Here is a 15,832-nt window from a genome sequence, read left to right on the forward strand (position 1 = left end):
GGTTGCTATGAGTTGGAGATGACTTGATGGCACCTAACAACAAGGACAACACCATACGTAACATCATACAATATTTGTCCTAGTGCATATGGTATATTTCACTCAGCATAATATTGTCGGAATTCATCCATGGGGTCACATGAATCAGAACTTCATTTATTTTTATGGCTGAATAACATCCCATTGTGTGCATGGACCACACATTGTCCATTCATCTGCAGATGTATATTGGAGTTTTTCTAACTTTGGGCTATCATGAATAACGTTGGTGTGACCACTGGTATACATGTATCTGTTTGAGTTCTGGCTTTCAGTTCTCTTGGGTATATATGTAGGAGTGAATTGCTGGGCCATAGAGTAGTTCTGTGTTCAACGTTTTAGAAAAGTGTTTTTCACAGTGGCTGTACCATTTTGCACTCCCATCAGCAATAGATGAGGGTCCCAATCTCTGCACATCCTCCCTAACACTTTTTTTTTTTTTTTCAGATGCTTGATCGTAACTATCATAGTGGGGGTGAAGTGGCATCTCATTGTGGTTTTGGTTTGCATCTCCTTAATGGCCCGGTGGATTATATAGGAATCAAATAGACTATACATGTGGAAAGAGATGATGGAGAAGCTCAATATCATCAATAAGAACAAGGCCGGGGGCTGACTGTGGAACAGATCATCACTTGCTCACATGCAAGTTCAAGCTGAAGCTGAAGAAAATTTTAAAAAAGTCCTTGAGAGCTAAAATACCACCTTGATGATATCCCACTGGAATTTAGAGACTCTGAAGAAAAGATTTGACACATTGAACACCAATGATTGAAGACCAGATGAGTGGCGGGATGACACCAAGGACACTGTACATGAAGAAAGCCAAAGGTCATGAAAAAGACAAGAGTGAAAGAAAAGACAAAGATGGATGCCAGAAAAGACTGAAATACGCTTTTGAACAAGGAGTAGCTCAAGCAAATGGGAGAAATGAAAGAGATGAATAGGAGATTTCAAAGGTATCTTGAGAAGACAAAGTAAAGTATTGTAAGGAAATATGCAAAGATCTGGATTTAGAAAATTGAAAAGAAGGAACACTCTCTGCATTTCTCAAGCTGAAAGAACTGAAGAAAAAAATCAAGCTTTGAGTTGCAATATTGAAGGATTTTTATGGGCAAATATAAAATGATTTGGGAAGCATGAAAAGAGGGAAGAATAACTGTGCCAAAAAGAATTGGTCAACATTCAATCATTTCAGGAGATATCATATGCATAAGAACCAATGGTATTGAAGGAAGTCAAAGCTGCACTGAAAAAAGTGGCAATAAACAAGGCTCCAGGAATTGATGGAATACCTTTGAGATGTTTCAACAAATGAATGGAGCTCTGAAGGTGTCTACTTGTTTATGCCCAGAAATCTGGAAGACAGCTACCTGGCCAGCTGACTGGAAGTGATCCATATTTTACCCATTCCAAAGAAGGCTGATCCAACAGAATGTGGAAATTGTTCAACAATATCACAAATATCACATGCAAGTAAAGTCTTGCTGAAGATAATTCAAAAGCAGTTACAGCAGTACATAGATGAGGAACTGCCAGAAATGCCAGTGGATTCAGAAGAGGATGTGGAATGAGGGATATCACTGCTGATGTCAGATGGATCTTGGCTGAAACAAAGAATACCAGAAATATGTTTACTTGTGTCTTATTGACTATGCAAAGGCAATTGACCGTGTGGATCATAACAAATTTTGGATAACATTACGAAGAATAGGAATTCCAGAACACTTGATTGTGCTCATGAGGAACCTGAACATAGACCAAGAGGCAGTTGTTCAAATAGAACAAGGGGGTACTACATGGTTCAAAGTCAGCAAAGGTGTGTGTCAGGATTATATCCTCTTACCATATGTATTCAGTCTGTAGGCTGAGCAAATAATCCAAGAAGCTGGACAATGGAAGAAGAACATGGCATTACGATTGGAGGAAGATTCATTAAGAGCCTTTGATGTGCAGACGACCCAACCTTGCTTGCTGGAAGTGAAGAAGACTGCTGATGAAGATGAAAGACCACAGCCTTCAGAGAGATGTCACCTCAACACAAAGAAAACAAAATCCTCACAACTGGACCAATAAGTAACATCATGATAAATGGAGAAAAGAGTGAAGTTGTCTGGGATTTCATTTTACATGGATCCACAATCTACGCCCATAGAAGCAGTAATCGGGAAATCAAAGGATGCATTGCATTGGGAAAATCTGCTGCAAAAGATTTCTTTGAACTGTTAAAAAATGAAGATGTAGCTTTGAAGCCTAGGTGCCCCTGACCCAAGCCGTGGTATTTCCAGTAGCCTCATGTGCAGGTGAGACTGGAGAATGAATAGGAAAGACACTGGGAGAATCGAGGCATTTGAGTAAGAGTTTGGGTAAAGAATGTTGACTACGCTATGGACTGTGTGTTGGCTCTGTGGTGTGTTATAACAGAAATACCACAATACATGACTTTAACAAACAAGGGTCTATTCTCTTAGAGTTTAGGAGGCTAGAAGTTTGAGTTCAAAGTGCCGGCTCTAGGGGCTGGGTGAAAGCCCCTCGACCTTGGGCTTCAGCTCTGCCCCCTGTTCCAGGTCCGCTAGAGCTGGAGGCTTTTTCTGACTCATGCAACTGCTGGCTGTTGAGGCTGGTGAACGCAAGATTGACAAGTAAACTGACATAGTCCCAAGCTTAGCAAGCAACATGGGAGGCCACTTCTTCAAGTCCAGAAACAGACCCAGGATTGGCAAGCAACATGGCAGGCCACTGATGACTTGGCCAAATGCAGGATCCAGACGTGCCAAGAAGCTAGAGACCTTTCTCAGAGCAGCTCCTTACATCCTGGAAGCGGGCCACACCCCAAAGGCAGCTACTCAGCTGCTCACAGCACATTCCCCCATGGAGTTGATGACCAATCTCATCATGGGGAATAACTACTTCCAGCTGCCCAGCCACTCAAAACCACAGCCCAACCAAGCTGACACACAACTTTAACTATCAAAGATTGCCAGAAGAACAAAAAAATCTGTGTCAGAAGAAGTACAGTCAGAATGCTCCTTAGAAGTGAAAATGGCCACACTTCATTTCTCATACTTTGGTCATATTATCAAGAAGGACTAGTCCTCGGAGAAGGACATTATGCTTGGAAAAGCAGAGGGTCAGTGAAAAAGAGGTAGACTTAATTAAATGGATTGACACACTGGCTGCAATGATGGGTTCAAACATAGCAACAATTGTGAGGATGGCACAGGGTGGTGTTCGATGGCACCTAACAGCAACAATGGATAATGATAGTGAGTATCTTTTCATGCACTTGTTGGACATTTGTATATTTTCTTAGGGAATGTCTACGTAGATCCTTTGCCCAATTTTTAATTGTTTTGTTTGTTCGTTTGTCTTTCTGTTATTAAGTTGTAGTTCTTTATATATATCAGATATATATTATATATATCAGATATATTGTTCCTAAATTTTGTGCCAATATGTAAGCTTTCTCTGCATTTTGTTGATGAAGTCCTTTCATGAACAAAAGGTCATAGTGTTGATGAAGTCTCATTTATCTTTCTTGTCTTTTATTGATAGTGCTTTTGGTGTCACATCTAAGAACCAGCCCCTTGTTAAACACCAAATCCTGATGTAGTATCCCTTTGTTTTCCTCTAATAGTTTTACGGTTTTAGTTTTTTGTCCATTTTGAGTTAATTGTTATGTATAGTGTGAGGTATGAATCCAACTTATTAATTTGCATGTGAATATCCAGTTGTCTCAACACCATTTACTAAGACTATTCTTTCTCTGATTCAAAATGGCCAATATCAGTCCATTTTGGCTCACTAATGCCTGGAATATTAATCTTTATGTGTTCCATTTCATTTTTGACAATTTCCATTTTTCCTAGATTTATATTTTGTACATTCTATGTTCTGATGATAAAGAATTATTAATGAATATGTTGGCCATTTTGAGCCAGTCAATCATATGACATACTATTCCAGGAATGACAAATTGAAGAGGAATGACATCTCATTCATCATCCCAAAGAACATTTCAAAACCTATCCTGAAGTATAATCCTGTCAGTGATAAGATAATATCCATATGCCTACAAGGAAGACCAGTTGATATGACTATTACTCAAATTTACCCACCAACCACTAAAGCCAAAGATGAAGAAATTGAATATTTTTACCAACTTCTGTAGTCTGAAATTGACCAAATATGCAATCAAGATGTATTGCTAAGTACTGGTGATTGGAATGAAATCATCACAAAGAAGAAGCATCAGCAGCTGGAAAATATGGCCTCACTGACAGAAATGATAATGGAGACAGCATGATAGAATTTTGCAAGACCAGTGACTTATTCATTCAAATACCTTTTTGCAACAACATAAATGGTGACAATACACGTGGACCTCACCAGATAGAATACACAGAAATCAAATAGACTGCATCTGTGGAAAGATGCAATAGAGCAACTCAATGTCTTCAGCCAAACAAGCCCAGGAGCTAACTGTGGAACAGATCATCAACTGCTCATATGCAAGTTCAGGTCAAAGCTAAAGAAAATTAAAACAAATCCACAGGAGCCAAAATACAACCTGGATTATATCCCACCTGAATTGAGAGACCATATGAAGAATAGTTTTGATGCATTGAACACCAAAGAGCATAGAGCTGATGAGTTGTGGGATGACATCAATAACATCATATATGAAGAAAGCAAGAAATCATTAAAAAGACAGGAAAGGAAGAAAAGGCCAAAATGGAGGTCAGAAGGGACTTTGAAACTTGCGTGAATGGAGAGTAGCTACAGTGAACAGAAGAGATGATGAAATAAAAGAACTGAACAGAAGATTTCAAAGGGCAGTTCAAGAAGACAAAGTAAAGAATTGTAACGAAATATGCAAAGACCTGGAGCTAGAAAACCAAAAAGGAAGGGCATACTCAGAAATTCTCAGGCTTAATGAACTGAAAAAAAAAAAAAAATCAAGCCTTGAGTTGCAACATTGAAGGATTCTATTGGCAAAATATTGAACAATGCAGGGAACATCAGAAGAAGACAGAAGGAATACACAGAGTCACTGCACCAAAAAGAACTGGCCAATGTTCAACCACTTCAGAAGGTAGCATATGGTTAAGAACAAATGGTGTTGAAGGAAGAAGTTGAAGCTGCACTGAAGGAATTGGCAAAAAACAAGGCTCCAGGAATTGGTGGAATACCCATTGAGATGTTTCAACAAACGGATGCAGTGTTGGAGGCACTCAATCATTTATTTCCAAGAAATTTGGAAGACAGCTACCTGGCCAAATGACTGGAAGAGATCCATATTTGTGTCCATTGCAAAGAAAGGTGATCCAACAGAATGTGGAAATTTTCAATCAATATCATTAATATCATATGCAAGTAAAATTTTGCTGAAGATAATTCCAAAATAGTTGCAGCAGTATGTTTTCAGTGAATTGCCAGAAACTCAACCTGGATTCTGAAGAGGATGTGAAATGAGGGATATGCTTGCTGATGTCAACTGGATTGTGGTTGAAAGCAAAGAATACCAGAAAGATGTTTTCCTGTGTTTTATTGACTATGCAAAGGTATTTGACTATGTGGATCATAACAAATTATGGATAGTGTTGCGAAGAATGGGAATTCCAGAACACTCGATTGTGCTCATGAGGAACCTGAAGGTAGACCAAGAGGCAGTCGTTCAACAGAACAAAGGGATATGGCTTGGTTCAAAGTCAACAAAAGTATGCATCAGGGTTGTATCCTTTCACCATACTTATTCAATCTGTGTGCTGGGCAAATAGTCCAAGAAGCTGGACTGTATGAAGAAGAGCATGGCATCAGGATTGAAGGAAGACTCGTTAACAACTTGTGATATGCAGATGACAGCATTGTACTTCAGGATAGATCTTGAAACATTCTTTGTGACAACGAGTGGCATGCCATTCCTCTTCAATTTGTCATTCCCAGCATGATAGATCATATGGTTGTCTGATTCAAAATGGCCAAAGATAGTCCATTTCAGCTCACTAGTACCTAGGATATTGATTTTTGTGGGTTCCACTTCATTTTTGACAGCTTCCAATTTTCCTAGATTCATACTTTGTACATTCCATGTTCTGATTATTAATGGATGTCTGCAGCTGTTTCTTCACATTCTGAGTCATGCCTCATCAGCAAATGGAGGTCCTGAAAGCTTTACTCCATCCACATCATTAAGGTCAGCTCTGCTCTGAGGAGGCAGCTCTTCCAATTGTATTTTGTGTGCCTTCCGACCTGAAGGGCTCATCTTCCAGCACTGTATCAGACAGTGTTTTGGGGTTATTCAGAAAACATGTGGAAGAGTCCCTGGGTGCTGAATTCAGAACCCAGGATTCAGAATCATTCATTGGAACCAGCGGATCAGTTGGGCCATGTGTGCTGGCCCCAAAAGCTCCTCCAAGTGGGAGAAGTCTTGGAAGAAGCCCCAGAAACAGAAGCGCTCATTTGTAAGTGCCAGTCCTGTTGCTAATTTAAGTGGAGATGCTAGTGATCATTTGGCTTCATAAAGAAAGGAAAAGCAAAGTTCACTTTTTGTTCTCTCTGAGCCAGGTGTGGTCCTTTGAAAATAAATCACTGGGTTTGCTGGTGAGGAAAAGCTCAGCCAAGCTCCCCCAGCAGGGAGGGGAGTCCCATTTCTCTAAAGGGCCCCCTCTCATCACATGGTTCTGCCTGTGGCTCGGCCGACAACAACGACAATGGGACATTCATGGAAGCCTGTGGTGGTGAACCCATTTCACCAGAACGCTGGGTGATAGAGGACATTGCTAATGTGGGCTTGGTGGCAGGGTGTGCTGCAGAGAGTTCTGCTCTTTGAGTAATGCCACGTTGATGCCCACAGTGTAGCTGTCCCACAAACCCCCACAGGGGATTGAGGAAGTGCTGAGCCGGGCTCATCCTGCAGGACCCTGGTGGTGGATCTCAGTTGGAATACAGGGACAGTTAATAGTTGAGAATGAAATTTCCTTGTTCTTTAACTTAAACACAAACACTGTGCCCTGGTAAGCAGCGCACAGGTCCCCACCCCCAGTGCCCTTGTAAATGCTCGCAGCTTTTTCACTGATGGCCGAGGCCGAGGGATGTTGCTGACGGTGTGCAAAGAATGACCGCTCTCCAGCTCTCAAACACGGTCCCCTTCTGACCAGCAGGAAAGCCACTCATCTTCTTTCCTTCAGGAGAGAAAATGTGCAAAGGCGGCCCTTTCATGCTGTAGATGGAAGGCGTGGCTCCAACACAGGCCAGCCACTGGGAGAGTGGCTTTCGTCCCCACTCAGCCCAGATGGGTGAGGACAGTGAGGCGGGAGGGAGGTGGCTCCAGCTGTTGCCAGGGGGAAGTGAGGAGGGGCCTCCACGTCTGGGGGGCACCTTTGAAGAGGCCTTTAATCTGCAGGCAGAGCGATGCTAAGCCTCTGTGCTTTTCTTTGCTGCTCTGGGGAGCCACGATGACTCCGTGCCCACGGGGGAGATGAAAGCACCGCCGCAGACAGCGATAGTGTGCTCACTGCGGGCCGAAAGAAAAGGCGGACAGAGGGGCCCTTGATCAGTCCCGCAGAAGATCCGCTTACCCGGCCCGCGAGGGCTGGGCCTCCCCCAGCCTTTAGGTCACGTGGCAGGGATCCCTTGTGGCTGCGAGTGCGTGTGACAGGGTATCTATGTGGAACTTGGCAGTGGCAGGATGGATGGTATAGAAAATGCTTGTCAGAGTTGGGTGGCACCGCTGGGGCAGCCCACTTGTCTGCAGTGGTTTGTTTATCTGATGTTCATGTTCCATTAAATAAGCTATCAGGGAGGGACGGATTTGGAAGCCGGAGGAAGGCTCCTTGGCTGGCTTTTGGGGCATGGGAATTCCTCTCTGCCCACTGGGTGACCACTGCGTCAGAATCACACTAAAGCGCTCTGTCTTCCAGCTGTGGCAGCCTCGGGGGGCTGTGGCATAGGAACCGACATTGCAGACTCCACGTCAGTAGCTGACGTGCCAAGGGAGGGCTGGTGTTCTCCATGTCAGCAGGGCACTGAAGTTAGCCTCAGACTGTGCGTGTTCAGTGCAGCCTACACACCGTGGCTCAGGTAGCTCACTTCTGGCCGTCAGGGCGCCGTCCCGTGCTGGCCTGGGTTGCTGGGGTGCTGGAGGCTATGCCGCTGGTGTGTCAAAGGCCAGCGTGGGTCCCATGGCGCACAGGTTTCAGTGGGGCTTCCAAAGTAAGAGACTCGGCAGAAAGGGCTGGAGATTTCCTTCTGAAAAGTAGCCTTTTCCAGACTGCAGACCCCAAGGATCCCAGCAGAACATTGTCCAACACGTGTGCTCTGGACACCTTAGCAGGCGGGATTAACCGCTGGAGGGGGACATTGTGTTGGGTGAAGTTGAAGGCCAATGAGGGTGAGGAAGCCCCTCGGCGAGATGGAGTGGCCAGGAGCCACAAGGATGGAACATGCAGGTGACAATGAGATGAAGCGGCACTGGGCAACACTTTGTTCTGTCGTACAAGGGTGGCTGTGAGTCGGAGTCCTCTAAATGACAGCGATCTGTCCATACCTTCCTGCCTGTCTGTCTGTCTCTCTATCTGCCTATCTCCTGCCTGGCTACCTGGCTACCTGTCCTGCAGAGATGTTCAGGGTGAACTGCGGGAGACATGGTGCAAGCTGGCCCAGGCAGGGTGTCCTCCTTGCTAGGACCTGGCCCCCTTTCAGCCTCATCCTGAGGGTCCCTTGAACACACCCTGTGGGGAGGTCAGCAGGCTGCTCCCACTGCAGTGGCCCTGACCAGCTCCCAGGGTTCAGACCATCCAGGGTGCCTTTGGTCTTTGTCTTGACCCACACACACCTTGTACATCATTAAGATCCCCCCATGGTGGGGATGTCCATGACCTTTCTTGCTGGAAGTGATTGTATTCACTGACATCTTACGCTCCATCTTTGCATCTTTACATCACATTTTACCTTCTATTGCAGTTGTTTACTTGTAACAACTTCTGTTTATTTATTTGTAACTGTCTTACCTCCTTCTTCAGACTATTCGGTTTCCAGGGCAAGAACCCAGTGCTTTTCGACCCTCATTCCCATCAGTGTGCCACCCACAGCACTGACAGGTGGATTCTTTCTCAGTCAATGTCTGTGGGATGAATCACCAATGTGTAAGTTGTGCAAGAGAGCGAATTTGCTGAGATGATCTGATGAAGAGTGCTGAGGGGTGTACAGGCCATTTACTTGTTGGTTGCTGGAAACTTCCCTGGGAGTAATGAAAGGAAAGGTGTTTGGGAAGCTGGGAAAGTTAGTTTCAGCTTCAGTTCCTTGATGACTTTTGGCAGCCAGCCTCGGGACAATGACCATTTTCCTCTGGGTGGCGGATGGAACAGCTAGGACTTGGCTCCAACCAGGACTTTGGGTGTTTTTTCCACCGTCAGGATTTCCACTTGATGTCTCCGTGGAGGCTCTGTTAAAGTGAGCGCTTCCATACCCAGAGGTATCGATGGAAGGGCACACCAACCAACTGAAGGCTCTGGAAGAGCAGCTGGGGCCATTCCCCACGTCTTGGGCATGGAATGGCTTCTTTTGGAGAATAGACTGTTGCAGCCTCTTAATTCCCTATGCAGGCGAACCTCTGCAGTGGGCTTGATGGGCAGGCTGAGGAGAGGACCCTTGACTCTCAGAGAATGTTGTTGGATGTGTGTACTGCAGGAGGGTGAGGCTACTGCCTGGGCTTTTGTGTGTGTGTGTGTGCGTGTGTGCATGCGTGTACCTGAGTGGCTGCTTAGTGATGAGGGTGGCCCGTCAGAGAGGATCGATCTGCCCTTCTGTCCTCTGCTTGGTGACTATTCATTCAGGGTCCACATGTGCAGCCCCGAGCTAGAGGCCTGTGGACGGCTGAATTCCATTCTGCCCTCATGGAGCTTAGCTCCCTCGTGACCAGTGCTTGGAACTAGAAACAAGACAAAGCAGATGGGTGTGCAGGATGGACTGATGGCTGCTCGCCTGGGAGGGTCTGTCTTAAACAGGATTGTCTCTGAGGCCTCTGCCTGCTCTTACATTCCAGTGTTGTGGGAACTCAAGGCAGAAGTACACATCATGCAAGTGACAGGTCAGGGTATTTCTCCAGGGGAAGAAGGCAGTTATTAAACCTTAGGTGGATCTGCCTGTTAGGATGGTGTGGGTCAGAACTGAGGGGACACTGAAAATGGGGAGACCAAGTAAGAAGGTGGTTGAAGGACAAGGGATCAGGCAGAGGGGGTCATGGATGGAAAGGAAAGGTGTGTTTTCTGGGCTGCTAGCACTAGCTTTTAGTCAACTGAGGAGGGTGGAGAGAAGTGGGTTCTCAGTGGCCTTGGAACTGGAAGGGACAGTACCTTCAAGAGAAAGGCACCCACCAGACCGTGTGGCCAGGCTTGGCTGAGGAGGGCTCTGAATGAATGACGTCCAGCAGGGGTGGGAAGGATGTGGCTGTGTGAGAAAGACCAACCAAGGCTGTGGGCCAAAGCTGGGGCATCTTCCACATCGATGCTTACCCCAGGCATGAGACTTACCCTTCAGCAGACGTTCCTCAGGTGTGGACTCAGCACGCGAGGCTCTGAGCTGGGCAGATGAAGAGGACAGAGTCGGGGCCTGGAGATTCTGGAGGTGGAGGAACTGTTCTGCAGGAAGTCGCTGATGTCAGACAGGAAGTCAGGCCTAGTCAGAGCCTCGCTCCTCTGGGACTTCTCTCAGCCCATCCAAGCTGTGCTGTGGCCCTTTGTGCTCAGCATCTCCACTGGCTTTGGGTGTAGTTACCACATGTCATGACTCCTTCTAGAGCGTGAGCAAGGGAGAGAGGTGTGCATGGTCCCCCTGCAACTCACTTCCCTTCCTAGTGCTGAGGGGGAGGGGCAGAGGTTCCCCCTGCTTCCTGACTTCCTATTACTGAGGGAGAAGGGAAGGGGTGGATGGGTCCCCTGCCTCTTCATTTCACTTTCTAGTACTGGAGGTGGGTGTTCCCCCTGCTTCCTGACTTCCTAGGACTGAGTGGGGAAGGGGAGGGGTAGGTGGTCCCCCTGCACCCCCTCCCTAGTCCTGAGGTGCCGATGCCCCTGGGTTTCTCTTCTTGTTGTCATCCTCTCTAACCAGGCTTTTAAGGATGAGGGAGAAAAAGAGGTGAGAAAGACGGGTGGGCTCAAACCAGCAACCTGTCGGGGAGCAGGGAGCACTCAGCCATCTGTGCTCCTGGGGAAGTGCCTGCTTTTTCAGCTCCACCGGCGGCCTCTGTCATGTGGTGGACAACTCTTACCGTCCCTAAAAACAAAAGCCGAACGTGTAGTGGGAAGCTTTCTTGTCTTTCCATTGGTGCTGATGAGCGTTAATGTGACTTCCAATACAATCCTCACTGTTACTAGTGTTAGAGCACACTAGTCACCTACAGACGCAGGTGCCCAGCCAGACCTGGATAGAAAGCCACACTTCCAAGTGTCAGTGCCACTGCCTGCAGAGCACTTTCAGAAGGACTAGGGATGAGGAGCAGGGCAGGACTTGAAGAAGCAAAGGCTAGATTCCCCAGAAAAATGAGGATTTCAGATTGCTGTCATTCAGATCATGGGTACTGGTCACTGTAACGAAAGGACTTTAAAGGCAATGATAATTAGAGACAGGCCAAACTGGTTTGGAGAGGGACATCTTTGTACTCATCTGCAGGCTGTAGACCAGCTGCAGACCTGCAGGAAGTTGAGGCTCTGAAGGAAAACCCAGTTCTTGGTGGCACGTAGCAGGCTCCCTCACTTCCTGTTCCTTCTTAGGCTTTCCACCGGGGCCCACTGGTGCCAGTGGTGTGCCTTGCTTCTTCCTAGTATGGTCTCTCCCCAGGTCTGCTTGCTACCCCATGTCTTCACACTACCTCCTAGCTCCACCCCACTCTGTTAATGCCTCATTTGCTCAATACTTCTGAACTCAAAGGATGGCCCCACACCAAAGGATTTGGATGAGTTTGTCTTCTGCCACCAGTTATTGGCCAATTGTTGATTTTCTGCTACCGGGTCAGGTTCCTGTTTCCTCGTGCAGTTGGAGATGACTGGGAAACTGAGTCCACGGTATAAAACGTGGTGTCAGAAGGCTGCCTCCTAACGCAGGCTGGCATGGGTCAAGAGCATAACACGTCTAGTGTAACCTGTAGATGCTAATTCACTTTCCCAAATAGGACCGTATTACAGAACGAACTCGTGTCCTGCTGGTCCTTCCAGCCAAGTGCCTCCTGCCTGTCCGCACCACCCTCCAGCCACCATGTTCTCTCTAGAAGCATGTGGAACTTTCTTCAGGCCCGCCAGGTACCATCTTGTTTTCTACAATCTTCTCTGCACCACATCTTTCTTTTGTATTTTGTTTCATGTTGGTGTTGGTTATGTCTTTGCTGGTTATCTTACATCTTTCTCCATCTCTCTTTTTCACTAGTCAAGGTGTTTACTAGTTTTTTATTATTTGTCTTAATAGAATCTCTCAACACATGTTGGGGAAAAAGTCCTCCAAAGAAGCCTCTTCTTCTTAATTCTAATGATCAATACTTCCCAACGCCTAAACCCAACTAGCGTAGAATTTAGACTCTTCAACACACGGAACCTTGCAAGCTTCTGTCTTAAATATCATGCAGAGGCTGTGACCCCACAGGTGGTTCAGGATTACAGCAATTGGAATGTAAATACCCCAACTTTCCTCCCTCCTGTAAAAGAAGAGGCACTGCTACAGTGCAGTGAGGATAATCGCTCTGCGTTTTGATCTCACACGTGTCCTGTGACTTCCGGTATGCTTTCTTTATGTTGGTTTTACAGACATGGCTGCTTTAGAGTGTGCGTCCTCAAAGGACAGGGAACTTATAGCGGGTTAAGTGATGCAGGGTGCCCCATTCTGCAGTTTTCTTGCCTTACCTGTGTTTTTAAAAATCCGTGTATTTTTCTAAACACTAATTATTGACTAATGAGAGAGGAAGAAGAATTTTTAAGCCCTGTCCTGAAATTATATCAGGGAAAGCAGACACATCTCTGGAGACGTATCCGCCTGGGGTGGGCGAGTCTTGATCCTGGTGCTGGGCCTGCCACTGGCTGTACAGGTCACGTCTCCTTGGCAACACTCTCTCATCTTGTAACATTACTGACATAATAATGCCACAGAGAGTTTAAAGGAAAGTTAAAAGACAGGTGAACCCCTGGCCCCCAGCACACCTTCATACTTTCCTTCATCACAGTTATACCAATTTTTGAACATGTCTCAATTGATAAAGATGCTTTATGTATTGTTCATTGACTACATGGATACAGGAGTGTACAAACTCTGTCTTTACAGGCTGCCTGTGGGTAACACCTGCCCTCCCACCTTGCTGGCTCAGCCAAAGGCTCACACACTTTTAGAAGCCTTTTCTTGTTCTGCCTCCACTCGAGTAGCATTGACAGCCGTCTGTGGAAGTGCCCACCATAGCTAGTGCATTTTCCAGACATGACATGTGGAAGCGTAGTCTCACGTCACCATTACAGAACTGAGGACAAAGGCTGTAGTGTGGGCCGCTGGCCTCCCATGGACTCCCTCCTTGCGACTCCGGGGCTGGTGCAAGGTGGCCATGGGCAGGAGGACCAGTGGGCAGTGTGGCAATTTGACAGAGTGCAGCAGTCTGGTCCAGGTGAGTTGGAGAGAGTCGATAGAGGCCAAGTTAGAGGCTGTTCCGACAGGAAGTTGGGATGCTGGGGGGCTTGGAACTAAAGCAGGTATTTGCAAGTCACAGAGTGTGAGGCGTGGGGATATGTAGGCAGGGAATTGAGGGGCATTTAAGGAAGAAGGGATGGAAGATTCTTTGGATGCTGGATGTGAGGACAAAGGGGTACAGACAAAATGGATGACAGTAGAAATCAAGCTCTGTGAACAGGATCCTCAAAGAGTTAGAAGATGAAAGTCAGATGAAAGGAAAACAAGACAAAGAGCAAGTAAAAGAAAGTGGACAGAAAGCCAGAGACACAAAGCGGCCCAGAGGGATACCAAAGCAGTGCTCTGAAGAAATAGAGCACACTTCCTCAACCGACAGAGAAAGGGTGACAGCGAATGGGAGTGGGAAGCCAATTCGTTTAAATCCACATCCACATCAACTCTTGGAATCTGTAAGAAGGATAAAAAGGAGTGAGTAAAAGTGATGTGCTAAGAAGAAGTCAAGAAGCCTGGTGGCACAAATGTGTGAGCATTAACTGGAAAATGGGTGGGTGGGACTGCCCAGTGGCAGCAGGACGAGGACCTGGCCATCTGCTCTCAGACATATGACAGCCTAGAAAATCCTGTGGGCAGTTCTATGCTGCCACGAAGCTGCCATCAGTGGAAGGGGACTCAAAGGCACCCATGGGCAACCGGAGGAGAAATGAGAAGGCTGAGAAACACCCAGAAACAGGCCAGCAATGAAGGACTCCCTGGTCGTTCACCTCAGCTGCTATCCAAAGGTTAGAGGTTTAAGTCCACCCAGTAGTGACTTGGAAGACAGGCCTGGTGATCTGCTTTTGAGAAGTCACAGAGAACCCTACAGAGGACTGTTTGACTCTGACACATGTGGGGTGACCCTGAGACAGGATCGGCTCAAACTGGGTTTGGAAGGTGGGTGGGGAGTAAGTGCCCTGCTGAGATGCCAGTAATGCCCACATGACCCCCACCTGAGCTGTGCCAAGGCTGGACTTTCCTGCAGGGACATGCAGAGGTGCTGGGAGATGGGGACACAGCAGGGAGCCTGATATCGTAGTCAGGTCTTACACAGCTGGGGATGGGAGGCATGGGGAGGTGGATCTGGTGCAGCCTGTACCCCTGGGAGTCTTTCTGCCCAGCCTCCACCTGCAGGCCACAGGTGTTTTCCTTCACTTGGCCTTCTCCACTGGGCAGCAAGCAGAGGTGGATGGCCAGGGAGAGTGTCAAGACTTGGATCGTCCACTGTGAAATCGTTCATCTCTTACTGGCCATGATTCTTGGCCCCTGCTACTCCTCCAGACTCTTATCCTGTGGCTGTAGAAAAAAAAAAAAAAGAGAGAAGTCGGAGAAATTTCTACATTGACTACATTTTTAAGATTACAAATGTGACAGTTTGGGAGTGATGAAGAATAGAGACTAGAAGTCCTGAGCAAATAAAGGGCCATGACTGGTTGATTTTTTTACGCTCTCGTTCTTGCAGAACAAAGATTTAGAGGTGGGTGATCATGGCCTGATGCTCACCAGTAATCAGAAGGACTCTGGGCAGATGTCACTCAGTGCTCAGCAGCCTATCACCGTCATGAGACTGGGGGCTCAGCCTCCCCACAGTGCGAGCCAGACGCCGTGTACAGCGCTTTGTCAGGGTTCCAGAGGCCTCCCTCAAAAAATGCAAGGTGCTGTTTTTGAAATTCTGAGAGTGAAGAGACCTTGTAAACCCACCACATTCTGGGGAGTTAGCCACTGTTTCCACAATTTGTAACGTGAGGGTAGATACCAGCTTTCTTTTCTTGCTTATTGGATACTAATTTTTCTTGCTGACCTGCAAACAATAATTGTGAAACACCCATTCTTCTCTGTAGCTTTTCTCTGAAGGAAGGAGTTAGTGCAGGCAAGTACCTTGTTAGGGGCAGATTACGCACACAAGGAACGTACAAAGCCCTGGGATAAAAGCCCCTTCACGTCACCAAGATGCTTCACGTTAGCCTGGGGACAAGTGCCTCTTAGGTCGTTTCAATCGGGGGCCCATTCTCGGGACCCTCAGAGGATTAAGAAATAAGACAGCCCTGTGGTCCCACCATTGTGACTGCACTCGTGGTAACTTGGGTTAATTGAGCTGGCG

Source organism: Orycteropus afer, unplaced genomic scaffold (assembly GCF_000298275.1).
Source record: "Orycteropus afer afer isolate SDZICR_OR568_19922 unplaced genomic scaffold, OryAfe1.0 scaffold00385, whole genome shotgun sequence".
Taxonomy (NCBI): Eukaryota; Metazoa; Chordata; class Mammalia; order Tubulidentata; family Orycteropodidae; genus Orycteropus; species Orycteropus afer.